The 18,531-nt window shown below is 43.5% G+C and overlaps 1 long non-coding RNA gene across 1 annotated transcript; it reads right to left on the bottom strand.

Annotated features, from left to right (window-relative positions):
• Positions 1 to 432: 432 nt before the first annotated feature.
• On the bottom strand, positions 433 to 16,897 carry LOC140202151 (uncharacterized). Its single transcript, XR_011887013.1, has 3 exons — positions 16,770 to 16,897; positions 14,349 to 14,532; positions 433 to 904 (listed from the first exon to the last, which is right to left on the bottom strand). It is a non-coding gene; the product is annotated as an uncharacterized lncRNA (long non-coding RNA).
• Positions 16,898 to 18,531: the final 1,634 nt, after the last annotated feature.

The raw sequence follows: 18,531 nt of genomic DNA on the forward strand, positions 1-18,531 counted from the left end.
ATTCCAGACACAATTTCTGATGAACATCTACTTGAAACTGCTTTTTCTGCATTCAGTGACACTTTATTGGTAGATTTATTGGGTGTCATTTCATCTTAATGTGTGTTAAATCAACTGATGGACTGAGTACTGTAATGTGTTGCCCCTGGCAATTCCTTCATAAATTAAGAAAAGAGGTCCTTAATAAAATGTGTTTTGTTGATGACATTTTAAATGGGGCATGAGTTTTTAAAAAGTTTGCTGGGTGAAAAATGTATCAATGGAAATATAGTTTACCAAGTCAACTAGTGAATCAAATAAGCAGCCGCATTTACAATGTTCTGCATGTACTTACAGTTTTTGCAGAGGTAAGGCATCTTCCTTGGTACCGTTGTCAGAATCAGATTTAATATCACTGTCGTATGTCAGGAAATTTATTAACTTTGTGGCAGCAGTGCAATGCAATACATGATAATATAGAGGAAAAACTGTAAGTTACAGTAAGTATATATATGTATATTAAATAGTAAAATTAACTAAGTAGTGCACGAAGAAAAGAGAAGCAATGAGGTAGTGTTCATGGGTTCAATGACCATTCAGCAATCAGAAGGCAGAGGGGAAGAAGCTGTTCCTAAGTCATTGAGTGTGTGGCTTTAGGCTTCTGTACCTCCTTCCTGATGGTAGCATGAGAAGAAGGCATTGTTGGTAGAATCTCAGATGGTGACGAGAGGGCGTACAGCAGTGAGATATGCCAACTAGTGGAATGGTGCCGCAGCAACAACCTGGCACTCAACGTCAGTAAGACGGAAGAGCTGATTGTGGACTTCAGCAAGGGTAAGACGAAGGAATCCTCATAGCAGGATCAGAAGTGGAGAGAGTGCGCAGCTTCAAGTTCCTGGTGTCAACATAGAACTGTTCCTGGTATCTACATAGAACATGGAACATAGAATAGTACAGCACAGTACAGGCCCTTCGGTCAACAATGTTGTGCCGACCCTCAAACCCTGCCTCCCATATAACCCCCCACTTTAAATTCCTCCATATACCTGTCTAATAGTCTCTTAAATTTCACTAGTGTATCTGCCTCCACCACTGACTAAGGCAGTGCATTCCACGCACCAACCACTCTCTGAGTGAAAAACCTTCCTCTAATATCCCCCTTGAACTTCCCACCCCTTACCTTAAAGCCACGCCTTCTTGTATTGAGCAGTGGTGCCCTGGGGAAGAGGTGCTGGCTTTCCACTCTATCTATTCCTCTTAATATCTTGTACACCTCTATCATGCCTCTTCTCATCGTCCTTCTCTCCAAAGAATAAAGCCCTAGCTCCCTTAATCTCTGATCATAATGCATATTCTCTAAACCAGGCAGCATCCTGGTAAATCTCCTCTGTACCCTTTCCAATGCTTCCACATCCTTCCTATAGTGAGGCGACCAGAACTGGACATAGTACTCCAAGTGTGGCCTAACCAGAGTTTTATAGAGCTGCATCACTAGCTCGCGACTCTTAAACTCCATCCCTCGACTTATGAAGGCTAACACCCCATAAGCTTTCTTAACTACCCTATCTAACTGTGAGGCAACTTTCAGGGATCTGTACACATGTACCCCCAGATCCCTCTGCTCCTCCACACTACCAAGTATCCTGCCATTTACTTTGTACTCTGCCTTGGAGTTCGTCCTTCCAAAGTGTACCACCTCACACTTCTCCGAATTGAACTCCATCTGCCACTTCTCAGCCCACTTCTGCATCCTATCAATGTCTCTCTGCAATCTTTGACAATCCTCTGCACTATCCACAACACCACCAACCTTTGTGTCTTCTGCAAAGTTGCCAACCCACCCTTCTACCGCCACATCCAGGTCGTTAATAAAAATCACGAAAAGTAGAGGTACCAGAACCGATACTTGTGAGACACCACTAGTCACATCCCTCCAATCCGAATGCACTCCCTCCACCACGACCCTCTGCTTTCTGTAGGCAGCCAATTCTGAATCCACCTGGCCAAACTTCCCTGGATCCCATGCCTTCTGACTTCCTAAATAAGCCTACCTTGTGGAACCTTGTCAAATGCCTTACTAAAATCCATGTAGATCACATCCACTGGACTACCCTCATCTATATGCCTGGTCACCTCCTCAAAGTACTCTATCAGGCTTGTTAGACATGATCCGACCTTCACAGAGCCATGCTGACTGTCCCTGATCAGACCACAATTCTCTAAATGCCCATAGATCCAATCTCTAAGAATCTTTTCTAACAGCTTTCCCACCACAGACATAAGGCTCACTAGTCTATAATTACTCAGACTATCCCTACTACCTTTTGTGAACAAGGGGACAACATTTGCCTCCCTCCAATCCTCCGGTACCATTCCCATGGACAACGAGTACATGAAGATCTTAGCCAGAGACTCAGCAATCTCTTCCCTCGCCTCATGGAGCAGCCTAGGGAATATTCCGTCAGGCCCCGGGGACTTATCCGTCCTAATGTATTTTAACAACTCCAACGCCTCGTCTCCCTTAATAGCAACATGCTCCAGAACATCAACCTCACTCATATTGCCCTCACCATCATCAAGTTCCCTCTCAATGGCGAGTACCGAAGAGAAGTAATCATTGAGGACTTCACTCACTTCCACAGCCTCCAGGCGCATCTTTCCACCTTTATCTCTAATCGGTCCTACCTTCACTCCTGTCATCCTTTTGTTCTTCACATAATTGAAGAATGCCTTGGGGTTTTCCTTTACCCTACTCGCCAAGGCCTTCTCATGCCCCCTTCTTGCTCTTCTCAGCCCCTTCTTAAGCTCCTTTCTTGCTACCCTATATTTCTCAATAGACCCATCTGATCCTTGCTTCCTAAACCTCATTTATGCTGCCTTCTTCCACCTGACTAGATTTTCCACTTCACTTGTCACCCATGGTTCCCTCACTCTACCATTCTTTATCTTCCTCATTGGGACAAATTTATCCCTAACATCCTGCAAGAGATCCCTGAACATCGACCACATGTCCTTAGTACAGTTCCCTGCAAAAAACATCATCCCGATTCACATCGCAAGTTCTAGCCTTATAGTCTCAAAATTTTCCCTTCCCCAATTAAAAAATTTCCTGTCCTCTCTGATTCTATCCTTTTCCATGATAATGCTAAAGGCCAGGGAGCAGTGGTCACTGTCCCCCAGATGTTCACTCTCTGAGAGATCTGTGACCTGACCCGGTTCGTTACCTAATACAGTACTAGATCTAGTATGGCATTCCCCCTAGCTGGCCTGTCAACATACATAGAAACATAGAAACATAGAAAATAGGTGCAGGAGTAGGCCATTCGGCCCTTCGAGCCTGCACCGCCATTCAGTATGATCATGGCTGATCATCCAACTCAGAACCCTGCAGAATACTGTGACAGGAATCTGTCCTGGACACACTTAACAAACTTTGTCCCGTCTAAACCATTGGAACTAATCAGGTGCCAATCAATATTAGGGAAGTTAAAGTCACCCATGATAACCCTGTTATTTTTGCACCTTTCCAAAATCTGCCTCCCAATCTGCTTCTTGGTATCTCTGCTGCTACCAGGGGGCCTATAGAATACCCCCAATAGAGTAACTGCTCCCTTCCTGTTCCTGACTTCCACTCATACTGACTCAAAAGAGGATCCTGCTACATTACCCACCCTTTCTGTAGCTGTAATAGTATCCCTGACCAGTAATGCCACCCTTCCTCCCCTTTTTCCGCCCCCTCTATCCCTTTTAAAGCACTGAAATCCAGGAATATTGAGAATCCATTCCTGCCCTGGTGCCAGCCAAGTCTCTGTAATGGCCACTACATCATAATTCCATGTAGGTATCCAAGCTCTCAGTTCATCACCTTTGTTCCTGATGCTTCTTGCATTGAGGTACACACACTTTAGCCCTTCTACCTTATTGTCTTTACACCCTTTATTCTGCTTCTCTTTCCTCAAAGCCTCTTTATATGTTAGATCTGGCTTTACTCCATGCACTATACTTGCAGTTCTCGCATGACCTTTCTCCTCCTCCACCTCACTATCTGCTCTAACACTCTGGTTCCCCTTCCCCTGCAAATCTAGTTTAAACCCCACGGAGCAGCACTAGCAAACCTTCCCGCAAGGATGTTAGTTCCCCTCCAGTTCAGGTGCAAGTGCAGTTCAGTTTAGTTCCATCTCTGAGGATCTAACCTGGTCCCAACATATTGATGTATTTATAAAGAAGGCAAGACAGTGGCTATACTTTATTAGGAGTTTGAAGAGATTTGGCATGTCAACAAATATACTCAAAAACTTCTATAGTTGTTCCGTGGAGAGCATTCTGACAGGCTGCATCACTGTCTCGTATGGAGGGCACAGGACCAAAAGAAGCTGCAGAAGGTCATAAATCTAGTCAGCTCCATCTTGGGCACTAGCCTACCAAGTACCCAGGACATCTTTAGGGAGTGGTGTCTCAGAAAGGCAGTGTCCATTATTAAGGACCTCCAGCACCCAGGGTATGCCCTTTTCTCACTGTTACCATCAGGTAGGAGGTACAGAAGCCTGAAGGCACACACTCAGCGATTCAAGAACAGCTTCTTCCCCTCTGCCATCCGATTCCTAAATGGACTTTGAAGCTTCAGTCACTACCTCACTTTTTTTTTAATATGCACTATTTGTTTTTGCATATTTTTTAATCTATTCAATGTAAAAGAGGAGAGGAGAAGATGGCGGTGCGACGCAGTGCGTGCGGCCGCTCCGGAATGATATCGTATTTGTTAAGTACGTACCATGCACAATCCTGATTTGATGGAGACAGACGTGAGAAGCACAGGGGAACATCTGGAGAAAATTCTGAAATGCCTGCTTCACTGCCATTGCTACTGTGCGATTGAGAATCTCCAGAGGGGAAGGCCCCAAATCCTCTGCTTTGCCTATTGCCTGTTGCCGGGGCTGGGGTCGAAGCGCTCGGCAGAGATGGTGCTCGGTGCTCGATCTCGGAGGGCAGGTCGTAGGCTTGGAGTTTTCGGATGGACTCCAGTCAGCTGTGGTCGGGTGCTTCCAGGGTGCTGCATCGGCAAGTTTGCAGCGCTGGAAGCTCATGGCAGGGGGAGTTTCTCTTCCTTCTACCGTCTGCGTGAGATGACGGGACTTTCGAGAGTTTTTGAGACTTTTTTTTACAGTGCCCAGGGTCTGTTTTTTTTAATCAAATTACGGTATTGCTTTGCACTGTTGTAACTATATGTTATAATTATGTGGTTTTTGTCAGTTTTTTTAGTCTTGGTTTATCTTGTGTTTCTGTGATATCATTCTGGAGGAACATTGTATCATTTCTTAATGCATGCATTGCTAAATGACAATAAAAGAGTCTTCATAATCTAATCTAATCTAATATAATTGATTTACTTGTTTATTTATCGTTAGTTTAAAATTTTCTTTATTATTATTTTTTTCACTCTGCTAGATTATGTATTGCATTGAACTGCTGCTGCTAAGTTAACAAATTTCAAGTCACATGCCAGTGATAATAAACCGGATTCTGATTCTGACTGGCGGGTGTGGGTCCTTAATGATGGATATCACCTTTTAGAGGCACTGATACTTGGAGATGTCCTGGATACTACGGAGGCTAGTGCCCATGATGGAGCTGACTAATTTAACAACTCTCTGCAGCTTTCTTTGATCCTGTGCAGTAGCCCCCCCACCCCCCCAATACCAGCTAGTCGGAATGGTTTCAACAGTACATTTGTAGAATTTTTCAAGTATTCAAGGTGACATACCAAATCTCCTCAGACTCCTGTTGAAGTATAGCCACTGTCTTGCTTTCTTTATAGCTGCATTGATATGTTGGGACCAGGTTAGATCCTCAGAGATGTTGATACCCAGGAACTTGAAATTACTCACTCTCTCCACTTCTGATCCCGCTATGAAGATTGGTATGTGTTCCCTCATCTTACCCTTTCTGAAGTCTACAATCAGTTCTTTGGTCTTACTGACACTGAGTGCAAGGTTGTTGCTGTGACACCACTCTACCAGCTGGTATATCTCGCTCCTGTTCGTGCTCTGCTGAAATTTAATTCTGGTGAGCACATCCTTGAGGAAGTGCTACATTGTTGGAGGCAAATACATGAACAATATTTTGGACAGGTATATGGATAGGAAAGGTTTTGCCCTTCAATTTGGATACAAAAATTCTGATGTGTTTGCAAGTAAATTCTTTATGTACTGTATCCTGACCATTATCACTCATCAGATTAGCTGAGAAATTCAATTGCATAATGCACTTTTAACATTATGCGATTAAACCAATTTTAATCAGAGGGAATCTCAGGTATCAAACTGTCCTGCACTTCTCTTGAAGTTCAGAGGTTCTCTCCCAGGGCGGTTCACTACAGTGTGGCTGACAGGATTTCCATGGGACGTTGCTGTTCTTTGTTTATTGCTGGCAGAAGTTTCTTTTTATTTATTCTTTTACGGATGTGGATATTTCCGGCAATGATTTGGTCCATCCCTAATTGGCCTTGATCTCACCTAGAGGCATAAACATCGATTCCTTCAATGTTCAGAAATTTCTGTCCTCTCTCTCTCTGCTCTCGTCTTTCATTCCCCATTCTAGCTCCACTCTTACCCATTCTTTTCAACTAATCACCTTCTTAATCAGTCTTCTTCCTCATTCCTTTCCAGTCCTAATGAAGGCTCTCAGCCTGAAACATTGACTCTTTATTCCTCTCCATAGATGCTGCCTGTCCTGCTGAGTTCCTCCAGCATTTTGTGTATATTACTCTGGATTTCCTGCACCTGCAGAATCTCTTGTGTTTTCCAGGTAAAGGTGACAGGTTTCCTTCCTTATGATGTCATGACTTAGCCTCCATCCATTTGGGAGTGATCACCATTGAGAACTTCCTTGGCAATTGGATCTTCACAGTGGACTCCTGCTCTGGGGCTCGTGAAAGATAAATATCCTTCAAGCAGTCCCCTTGCTACCTGCCCATTTTCTGAATATCTGACATCAGCCCACAGGTAAGATCTTGGCCTCTGCACCTTACCCAACTCTCCCACTATTAATCCGGTCTCCAACCTCTGACTGACTACCAGTTACCTTGCTTAGTCGCTGACCCTGACCCTGATCCCTCGCCCCTTGCCCTCTCTTTTCCCCATCACACCACACCCACCTCCTGGTCCTGGACCAGCATATCTTCATCAATGAAAATGTACAGTGCCCTTTCTGAGATTCACAGCAGGGTGTTCAAAACTGAAACAATAATTATCATACAAAATGCTGGTATGGATCATGTGTGATTATGCAGATCCTGATGAAGGGTCTTGGCCCAAATCTTTGACTGTTTATTCCCCTTCATAGAAGCTGCCTAACCTGCTGAGTTCCTCCAGCATTTTGTATATGTTGCTTGGGATTTCCAGCATCTGCAAAATCTCTTGTGCTTAGAATAATCATCGCACTGCTAATACAACTGTTACAACTGCTGATAGTGATCGGTAGAGTTATACAGGCTCTACAGCCCAACATCAATGCACCCATCATGCTAATCCTGCCTGCCTGCATTAACTCCCCACCCTTCTGTGCCCTGGTTGCTCCAGTACAGTCAGGATATCTCTGAAATGTTGTTACTGTTTCTTCCACCACTTAGGGAGGGTCAACGCACACTGTCTCTTCCCCAAGACTGGACAATTAAGAACTAGAAGGCATAGGCTTAACATAAGAGGTGAGAAATTTAACAGGACCCTGAGGGGCAACTCCTCCATCCAGATGGCTGTGGAGGCCTAGTCAATTCCACAGCTTCATCACCCTCTGGTTTAAGAAATTCTTCCTTATCTCTGTTGTAAGGGATGTCCCTTTATTCTGTGGCTGTGCTCTTTGGTCGTAGACTCTCCCACTACAAAACATCCTCTCCATGTCAACGTTATTAAGGCCTTTCAATTCTTAGTAGGTTTTAAAGAGAATCCCCACACCTATTCTTCTAAACTCCAGCAAGTACAAGCCCAGAGCCATCAAACATTCTTCATACATTAACCTTTTCATTCTTGGGATCATTCTCATAAACCTCCTCCAGACCCTCTCCAAAGAAAGCCTATCTTAGATACGGGGCCCAAAGCTGCTCACAATGCCTAAAGGCAATCTAACCAATCCCTCATAAAGCCTCAATAAATGACTTTCCTTGGAGGACATTAGTAAACCAGATGAACTTGGTGATTGCAGATGATGACTGACATTTTTTAATGTTCCAGATTTAAATTCCACAGGGATCATTGATGTGATTTGAAGTTTACTTGCTAAATTGTTACTGGAGGCCTTTAGATTTTTTAGGCATGGAACATCCATTCAGGTAAATGTGGGTTAATCTCTGTTTGCCTCAGGTTCAAACCAATGGAACTTAACAAGTCTATCTTTCTCCTGGAACCCATCCAAGAGAGATAGAGCATTGTTCTACCTATCTGTCTTCAATAAAGTAGGCTGGGTGGCTTGAACTGAATTGAAAAGAACAGAATATTTGTAAAAGGCTGCAATTTTTCACAATGGCAGCATGCAATTCTTGCTAAGAAGTGGGGAATGAATGGGACAGCTCTATTCTCTTCACATAATGGATGAGAATGTATTTCTTTTCTATTAACAAATATCTGAAATATCAGCCACAAATGTCCTTGGAAATACAAGAATTAGTCCACCTGCCTCTGCTTTGGATGTTGAATAGGATCAATAATATTTGAATAAGAAAACCTAAGGTTGGAAAACTGAGCCTAAACATTCATTTTTTTAAATTTACATTGATGTTGTGTAGAAAAGTGAGGACGAAACAAACCTCTCTTTAATAAAGCATTCCTCTCAGCTGGATGACCTAGCAGGAGAGAAGCAAGTGAAATGACATATTCCTTGCACTACTGAGAATGCAAAGCTTGCCCATCAGTTACTCTCCTTTTTTTGTTTAATCTTCTCTAGGGTTAACTTGTTACCATAGAACTTAGAGACCTCTGATCTCAATAAATACCATTAATATTGATACCCAACTGATAACGTCTCAAGAACTATCGCGAGTACTGTGTTGCTTTCCTCACACAACTGTTTACTAAAGGCAGATAAAAATGATCCTTGGCTTTAATAAAAAACTTTGAACTGATTCTATGGATTATCTCTTCCTGCAATCAACAGTTACTGAGCGCGGTGTTTCAACCCAGCAGGTAGTGCTGCTGCCGCACCTCCCCTGTGGCCCAAGCTTAATCACAACCTTGCCTGCTGTCCACAGTAATGTGCAAAAGTTATAGGCAAATATATGAAGGGTGATTGGTAAGTTTGTGGCCTAAGGTAGAAGGAGTCAATTTTGGAAAACCTAGCACATTTATTTTTCAACATAGTCCCCTCCTACATTTACACACTTCATCCAGTGGTCGTGGAGTATACCGATCTTGGACCTCCAGGAAGTGTCCACAGATGGGTGATTGATAAGTTTGTGGCCTAAGGTAGAAGGAGATGAGTTATACAGCTTTCATTACATGCACATATAGGTCAATGCTTTGAGTGATTATGTAGAAAGTTTGAAGTTAGTACCTCATCTCCTTCTACCTTAGGCCACGAACTTATCAATCACTCCTGTTGAGTTATTAACTGATAGTTATTAACTTCAAACTTTCTACATAATCACTCAAAGAGTTGAACTGCATGTGCATGTAACGAGAGCTGTATAACTCATCTCCTTCTACCTTAGGCCACAAACTTATCAATCACCCATCTGTGGACACTTTCTGGAGGCCCAAGATCGGTATGCTCCACGACCGTTGGACTAAGTGTGTAAATGTAGAAGGGGAATATGTTGAAAAATAAATGTGCTAGGTTTTCTAAAATTGACTCCTTCTACTTTAGGCCACAAACTTATCAATCACCCCTCGTATATAGCTAGGGTGTCATAGGGAGGTGGCTGGGAATGGACCCAAGTGCAAGACACAGACACTAAAGTACTAGGGACAGGACTAGGATACAGGGTGAGGGCTAGGACATGGACAAGAAAACCGGGAATCCAGAACAGGACTGGACAAGAGAGCTAGGAGCCAGGGCTTGGACTCCGAGCCAGAGACTGGACAAGGACCCAGAACCTGGGTTTTGCCTTTGGCTCAGACCCCAGAACTAGGCAAGGATGTGACTTGGCTGGCAGGCAAGACTAGGCTGGAGTCTTCAGGCTTGATGAGAGGCTGGAGACCAGAGACTTGAGGCAAGGCTTGAGACTTGAGGCGAGCCTTGAGACTAGAGGCTTGAGGCTTGAGACCAGAGGCTTGAGGCTTGAGACCAGAGGCTTGAGGCGAGGCTTGGCTAGAGGCTTGGGGTCTTGAAGCTCCTCCTGGGCAGGGCGCAGATCACCTGGGCAGGGCGCGGATCTCCACTCGACCAAGGCAAGAGACAGGAAGGGACAGAACCCACGGCAGGGTAACGGTAATCTGGCCTGGCTTACCTGATGGAGGCAAGGGACAGGAAGGGACAGAACCAACCGTAGGATAATGGCAAGATGGCCTGGCTTACCCGACGGAGGCAAGGGACAGGAAGGGACAGGACCCACCGCAGGGTAACGGCAATCTGGCCTGGCTTACCCAACGGAGACAAGGGACAGGAAGGGACAGAACCAACCGTAGGGTAACGGCAAGACGGCCTGGCTTACCTGACGGAGGCAAGGGAAAGGAAGGGGGCTAGGTACAGGGTGGCTTCAGGACAAGACTGCAGGCGAGACGAGGCGAGAGTTACCAGTAAGACAAGGCGAGAGTTACCAGCAAAACAAGGCAAGGCTTCAGGCAATGCAAGGCGAGATAAGAACTTCAGACGAGGCGAGAGTTACCTGCAAGACAAGGCAAAGCTTCAGGCAATGCAAGGCGAGGAAGCAGAAGGCAGGGGAAGGGATAAGGACAAGAACAATCCAGCAGCCATGCCCTGGTCTCTGGAGGTATTTATGCAGCCAGCCCCAACGAGAATCAGCTGCCTCAATTAGTGCTCAACAGGAACAGAAACAAGGTAGACAGGAAAACCTGGAGCAAGGGTTGGTGGACTGGACCGTGAACTGGAATGCGGACTACACGGACCGGACCGGACCGGACCATGACATAGGGTGACTAAGCCTTTTGCACAGTACTGTGTTTGTCAATATGGAGCAGAGAGTGAGTTTGTAAATCTGGTGGAAGCAAAGGACGTCGGGAATGGTGAGGTGGAGCACCGCAGAAGGGGTGTGGGACAGGTGGCAGAGAAGAAGTGACGGGGTGGGGGGTGGCGTAGATGCAGACACACCCAGCTCAGAGACACCAGGGAATGTCATCTAATTCCAAAGAGATGGTTCCTCCCTTCTCCCTTTCCCTTTCCTTATCCATGATTCCCCTCTCCCTGTCCCTTCCAACTCTCAGACCACAATAGAGACTCTTATCAAAATTAGATTTATCACCATCATGAAATTTGTTATTTTTTTGCAGCAGTACAGTGCAATACTTAAAATTACTACAGTACTGTGCAAAAGTCTTAGGCACCCTTGCTATATATATGTACCTAAGATTTTTACATGGAACTGTATATGGAGTTGGCACATCACCCCCTCCCCCAACTCCCACCCCGGTGACTGGCTGAGTTTCTGCTGGGTTCTCCATTTTCCTCTCATTGCAAGATGAATCAATCCCCAACCAACAGATTCACTTTTAGAACTCTTTACAACTCATGTTCTCAATATTATTTTCTTGTTATTTGGACAATTTATATACTTTTGCACATTGGTTATCAGTCTTTGTTTATGCAAAGCTTTTCATAAATACAATTGTATTTCTTTATTTTCTTGATTACCAGAAAATAAATCTCAAGATGGTATAGATTCAATGATTCAAAGATTCAAGGTACAGTTGAAGTCAGAAGTTTATAGTCACCTTAGCCAAATACATTTAAACTCCGTTTTTCTACAATTCCTGACATTTAATCCTAGAAAACATTCCCTGTCTTAGGTCAGTTAGGATCACTACTTTACTTTAAGAATGTGAAATGTCAGAATAATAGTAGAAAGAATGATTTTTTTTTAGCTTTTATTTCTTTCATTACTTTTCCAGTGGGTCAGAAGTTTACATACACTTTGTTAATATTTGGTAGCATTGACTTTAAATTGTTTAACTTAGGTCAAACATTTTGGATTGCCTTTCGCAAGCTTCTCACAGTGAGTTGCTGGAATTTTGTTCCATTTCTCCAGACAGAACTGGTTGTAACTGAGTCAGGTTTGTAGGCCTCCTTGCTCGCACACACTTTTTCAGTTCTGCCCACAAATTTCCTATCGGATTGAGGTCAGAAAATGATGTCAATTCTGGTTCATCCTTGGGAGCAATTTTCAAACGCCTGAAGGTACCACGTTCATTTGAACGAACAATAGTACACAAGTATAAACACCATGGGACCACGCAGCCGTTATACCGCTCAGGAAGGAGATGCATTCTGTCTCCGAGAGATGAACGTACTTTGGCGTGAAAAGTGCAGATCAATCCCTGAACAACAACAAAGGACTTTGTGAAGATGCTGGAGGAAACAGGTAGACAAGTATCTCTATCCACAGTATAAATAGTCCTATATCGACATAACCTGAAAGGCTGCTCAGCAAGGAAGAAGTCACTGCTCCAAAACTGCCATAAAAAAAACAGACTACAGTTTGCAAGTGCACATGGGGACAAAGATCTTACTTTCTGGAGGAATGTCCTCTGGTCTGATGAAACAAATATTGAACTGTTTGGCCATAATGACCATCGTATGTTTGGAGGAAAAAGGGTGAGACTTGCAAGCCGAAGAACACCATGCCAGCTGTGAAGCATGGGGGTGGCAGCATCATGTTCTAGGGGTGCTTTGCTGCAGGAGGGACTAGTGCACTTCACAAAATAGATGGCATCATGAGGAAGGAAAATTATGTGGATATATTGAAGCAACATCTCAAGACATCAGCCAGGAAGTTAAAGCTTCATCGCAAATGGGTCTTCCAATGGACAATGACCCCAAGCATACCTCCAAAGTTGTGGTAAAATTGCTTAAGGACAACAAAGTCGAGGTATTGGAGTGGCCATCACAAAGCCCTGGCCTCAATCTGATAGAAAATTTGTGGGCAGAACTGAAAAAGCATGTGCGAGCAAAGAGGCCTACAAACCTGACTCAGTTACACCAGTTCTGTCTGGAGGAATGGAACAAAATTCCAGCAACTTACTGTGAGAAACTTGTGGAAGACTACCCAAAATGGTTGTCCCAAGTTAAACAATTTAAGGGCAAGGCCACCAAATACTAACAAAGTGCATGTAAACTTCTGACCCACTGATGATAGAAATAAAAGCTGAAATAAATCATTCTCTCAATTATTATTCTGACATTTCACATTCTTAAAATAACGTAGTGATCCTAACTGACCTAAGACAGGGAATGTTTTCTAGGATTAAATGTCAGGAATTATGAAGAACTGAGTTTAAATGTATTTTGCTCAGGTGTATGTAAACTTTTGACTTCAGCTGTACATTTATTATCAAAGTGCGTGTGCAGTATACAACCCTAAGTTTCTTCTTCTCACAGACAGCCACAAAACAAAGAAACACCATTGGAACCCATTCAAGGAAAACATCAAACGTGCAACACGCAAAAAAAAAGAACAAATTCTGCAAACAGCAAAAAACGAGCGAAAAACACAAAGAATATAAACATCAAAATCAGTCTAGATATATTCTGTTTAGTTCAGCTCAGTTCAATTCAGTGATTTGTCATTTGTTCACTACAGGCCGCAGAGCCAGTCAGTCCCAATCGAAATCACATCAAATAGCAATAAAAAGGAGTAACCAGAAATCAGAAACACATGTCATATGAAATGCAGAGCTAATCCACAAACTGCATTAATAAAATCTTGCCCAAGACCCAAGACTCCAGCATCATCCCCCGGCAGCATCAAGCGAGACCGAGAGAGAGAGAGAGACTGGTCAAATGCAGGTACCTTCTCCCGGCTGCAGTGAGTGTGTGAGAGAGAGAAAGGGATTGGTCAAATGCAGTGAGAAACTATTGGACACCCGCCCACCTTCCACTCTAGTTGATTTCAATCTTGCTCGGCTCTTTAATCGGTGAGACCGGCAAGAAATGGAGTCGATCATGGGGTTGCGCCCCATCTCCAGGGTTTTTAACCTCCGCTCCAAAGCTCACCGAACTCCCTCAGAGACAGCAAAGTGCCAGATTGCTCAATTGGCCCAAAAGCACACCATCAAAATGTAAATTAAAGGGTTCAGTAGTAGCAGAATCATATTTAAAAGAAAAAGTAAACAAAGTAGTTTTGTGAACTGTCTGAAGGATGTTGTCTTTTGTTGCATTGTTCACCGGCAACATCTCCAAGTATGTAGTATATGGTAACATATGCATACCTTAATTTTACTTTGTCTTTGGAGATAAACTGACCATTGTCAGTTATCCCTGATGAAGATTGATGGCAGGAGAACTGAGTGTTGATGGGCGTGTGAGGAAGAATAGGGTCCACAGGAATGGGTGAATGGGACTGATGAGAATCTTCTGAGAGATCGTATATGCCAATGAACCAAATAGCCACTCCTATGTTGTAGGGAAATAATGTTTGAATGTTTACCATCATCTTAAAGGAAGAAATAATTTATACCATGTCTTTAATAACCTTAGCACACTATAAAATATCTTCCAGGCAGTTAAGTACTCTGCTGCCTTAGGAGGTGACTGAGCAGCCAGTATGAGTTAGACTTAGACTAGTACAGCCCAGTACAGGCCCTTCAGCCCATAATCTTGTGTTGACCAATATGAGCCTACTGCATGATCAATGTAATCCCTCCAACACAGCCTATAACCCTCCATTTTTCTTATATCTATGAGTCTTAGCATTCAAACAGAAATCGATTAATGGTCAGACTATTCTTGAAGTACTATTGATAGGGGGATTAATCTTAGCCACAGCAGAAAATTCCCCTACTCTTTGTCAAATAGTGTCACGGTGTCTCTTAAGAGGACAGAGGTGACTTCTTTACACTCATTCATCCGTCGTATCGGCAAGTCCTGGGGTCGATACTGAAGATCAAAGCCCGAAGGTCAATCGGCAGTCTGGAAGTCTGTGGATGCCTGGGTCTGCGGGGCCCCTGGAGAAATCGAAGCCCAGTGTCTGCGAGTGAGTCAGCCGGAGGCTGAAGATGCTCTATGCTGATGTAATATAGTGCTGCTGACTTTTATTCTGATTGCAAGACCGCCTTTAAATTTGAAATTCAGTTGGATCACGTGAGGGTAGTCATTTTGTTGTGGCGGAGTTTTCTGAGTCAGACTAAAGCACATTTACACAGCCCTGTGTCATCTTTCCCTTGTCTGCACCATCACAAGCCATCATTTGTAAGTGTTGGCTTAGTTCGTAAAGGGGAATGCTACCTGAGCAATGTTGAGTGTTGATGTTCTGTGAAAGTTTATTCCCGATTATCGGTATTGTGATCGACCAGCCTTGGTAAGGTAATGAATGCTTACATGATATTAATCTTCTTGCAATCTTTAAAACTTTGCTTAATCATGTTGTGTATAGTTATGGATATTTTACATGTGTCTACTTTCATATTCCTAACTCTGATGAATGTGTGATTTAATCATCATAAGTTTGCTGCATTAAGTACTTGCACTATTTTTCTGGTTTGCTCTCAGTTTTCTTCTTCTTCTTGGGCACTTAGCTCCCAGTGGAGCAAAGACCATTGTTGATGTCCCAACTCAATTGTCCAAAGTCGATGGCGTGGTTGGAGTTCATCAAAGTTTCTGTAATTCATTGTATTCACCGTGCAGGAGATTGGCCTGTACAGCTTCACCAGAGTCTTGTTGGCTGGCCTTATCTGTTTCCACCTCTAACAACGGGGACGTAGGGTTGGACCTTGAGAGGCGTTCTCAGTTTTACTTGGACTTAATTGTATGTGTGCATGCTGCCAAATAAAACACCTGGATCTTGGATGTTCTATCCTGTCTCCTGTGTTCTGGTGAGCTAGGTTTGGTTAACTGCTGAATTGTGTACTTCCTACTTCACAAGGTGCACAGTACACCTGGGGTGGGAGGGCTGTGTGTGTCCATGTGTGGGAGGGATGGGGCTTGTTTCGCTGTTATTGCTTTATTGCTTGTTGCGTTCTGTTTTGTTGTGCTCTGTGTTTTCTGCCGAGCAGTGTGGCATGCTATGTGAAGGTGAAGAAGATTATTTGTCAAGTGTACATTGAAACGTATAGTGAGTGCATTGTTTGCTTCAACGACCAACAGAGTCCAAGGATGTGCGGGTGTTGTCTTGGTCCTTCCACCATTTTCACTGGACATCTCCATTCTCCTGACATGGAAACCCAATATTCGCAGTGCCCTCCTAGAAGCTGCTCTGCACTCTGATTGACTCCAGGTCAGGGGTTTGCACGCCTCTCAGAATATTACAGTTTTTCACGTAGGTTTTGAGAACACAGAAACATAGAAACATAGAAAACCTACAGCATGATACAGGCCCTTCAGCCCACAAGGCTGTGCCAAACATGTCCTTACCTTAGAACTACCTAGGCTTGCCCATAGCCCTCTATTTTTCTAAGCTCCATGTATCCATCCAGGAGTCTCTTAAAAGACTCTACCGTTTCTGCCTCCACCGCTGCCGCTGGCAGCCCATTCCACTCACTCACCACTGTCTGCATAAAAAACTTACCCTTGACATCTCCTCTGTACCTTCTTCCAAGCACCTTAAAACTATGCCCTCTCATGCTAGCCATTTCAGCCCTGGGAAAAAGCCTCTGACAATCCACACAATCAATGCCTCTCATTATCTTGCATACCTCTGTCAGGTCACCTCTCATCCTCCGTCGCTTCAAAGAGAAAATCCTTGAAACAGTTTCTGTGCTGTTGGTTCAGTTATTGAGTCAATGAATTTGCAGAATTTCATGGAGGCATTGTTCATGGTGTCTCTCCAGTGCTTTTAGTCCGACTATACAGTCCAAACCTTCAAGGAGTTCAGAAGATCAACACTTCCTCCACCTGCCCTAACAATGAGTAACTTTTAATAATTTCACCATTCTACAGGCAATGAAAAGCAGAAGAGAGCTGCAGTGACTCAGCAAAGCAGCGTAAAGCTTTCTGATTATCTTCTGACCAAAGAACATATCTCTCTTTCAAACTTGTGATGCACTTGGAGGAAGTTCACAGTCTATTGAACAAGTAAATGTTGACCCCAGTGGTGGCTGCAGAGATTGCGGAGGCGTTAGTACTAATTTTTCAAGACCCACTAGACTCTGGAATGTTTCCAGAAGACTGGAAAATTGCAAATGTCACTTCAAGAAGGTACGGAGGCATAAGATAGGATATTATAGGCCAATTAGTCTGACCTCAGTGGTTGGGAAGATGTTGGAGCTAATTGCTAAGGATGTGGTTTTGGGATACTTCGAGGCACATGATAGAATAGGCCATAGTCTGCATGGTTTCCTCAAGAAAACCATGTCTTGTTTGACAAATCTGTTGGAATTCTTTGAAGAAATAACAAGAAGGATAGAAATAAGGAGAATTGGTTGATTTTCAGTATTTGAGTTTTCAGAAGGACATTTTGACAAGGTGTCACACATGAGGCTGCTTAAGCTGTTTAGAGCCCAAGATAATACAGGGAAGATTCTAGCATGGATAAAGCTGTAGCTGATAGGCAAGAGGCAAAGAGTGGGAATAAAGGGAGCCTTTCTGGCTGGCTACCAGTGACTAGTGGTGTTCCATAGGGGTCTGTGTTGGGATCGATTCTTTTTACCTTATAGGTCAGGGTTCCCCAATTAGTTTTCCACAAGGGCCAAGTTATGTCAAGCATGCCAAGCCAAGGGCCAAAACGTCCAGGGTTTTTTTCCATTGCGCCAGTAAGTTGTTTTATGGGCAGATGTTGTTGCTGCTATTACCATTATTATTATTAGTAGTAGTAGTAGTAGTAATAGCAGTAATAATTTAGGCCTGGGATTCTAAAAGCCTGTGTTATTGGTCACAGAAGAAAAAAAAATGCACTCTTGAAACAAAATAAGTCTAAAACCAACCACTTAATTATGGCTCTTGCTATCACAACTGTCAGCTGTCACATTGAGAACTCATCTGGGATTTAAAATACACACACACACACATTGTAAAGATGGTAGTCTTCACTACTTCTCTTCCACACAAAGAGTTTTAGTAGTACTGCCTTTTCCACTGTTTCTGTTCCCTCATTTAATCTATTTGTTCTTTTTAATTAAGCTATGTAGCATTTGAAGTATGAAGTGTAGCTATAAATGAAATTATCAGTATTATTGTTGTTATAATACTATTATACCACAATAAGATTGACAAGTGGACAAAAATAAATTGATTCACTCTACCAATCAGTGAGAGAAGTGACAGCGACGGGATGAGACAACCGTTCTGATGTCGGGCCTGTATTCTGTTGTGGCAATCCTGAGGCACTGGCCCAGATGTGCATTGGAGAGTCTGTTTCTGTCCTGGTTCTTGATAGAGTTCATTGAAGAAAATGATGACTCACATATGTACGCGGAGGGGAACAGTGCGAGTAGAAGCATTGCAATAGCTCTCGTGTTT

This window comes from Mobula birostris, chromosome 8 (genome assembly GCF_030028105.1).
Source record: "Mobula birostris isolate sMobBir1 chromosome 8, sMobBir1.hap1, whole genome shotgun sequence".
In the NCBI taxonomy this organism is placed as follows: domain Eukaryota; kingdom Metazoa; phylum Chordata; class Chondrichthyes; order Myliobatiformes; family Myliobatidae; genus Mobula; species Mobula birostris.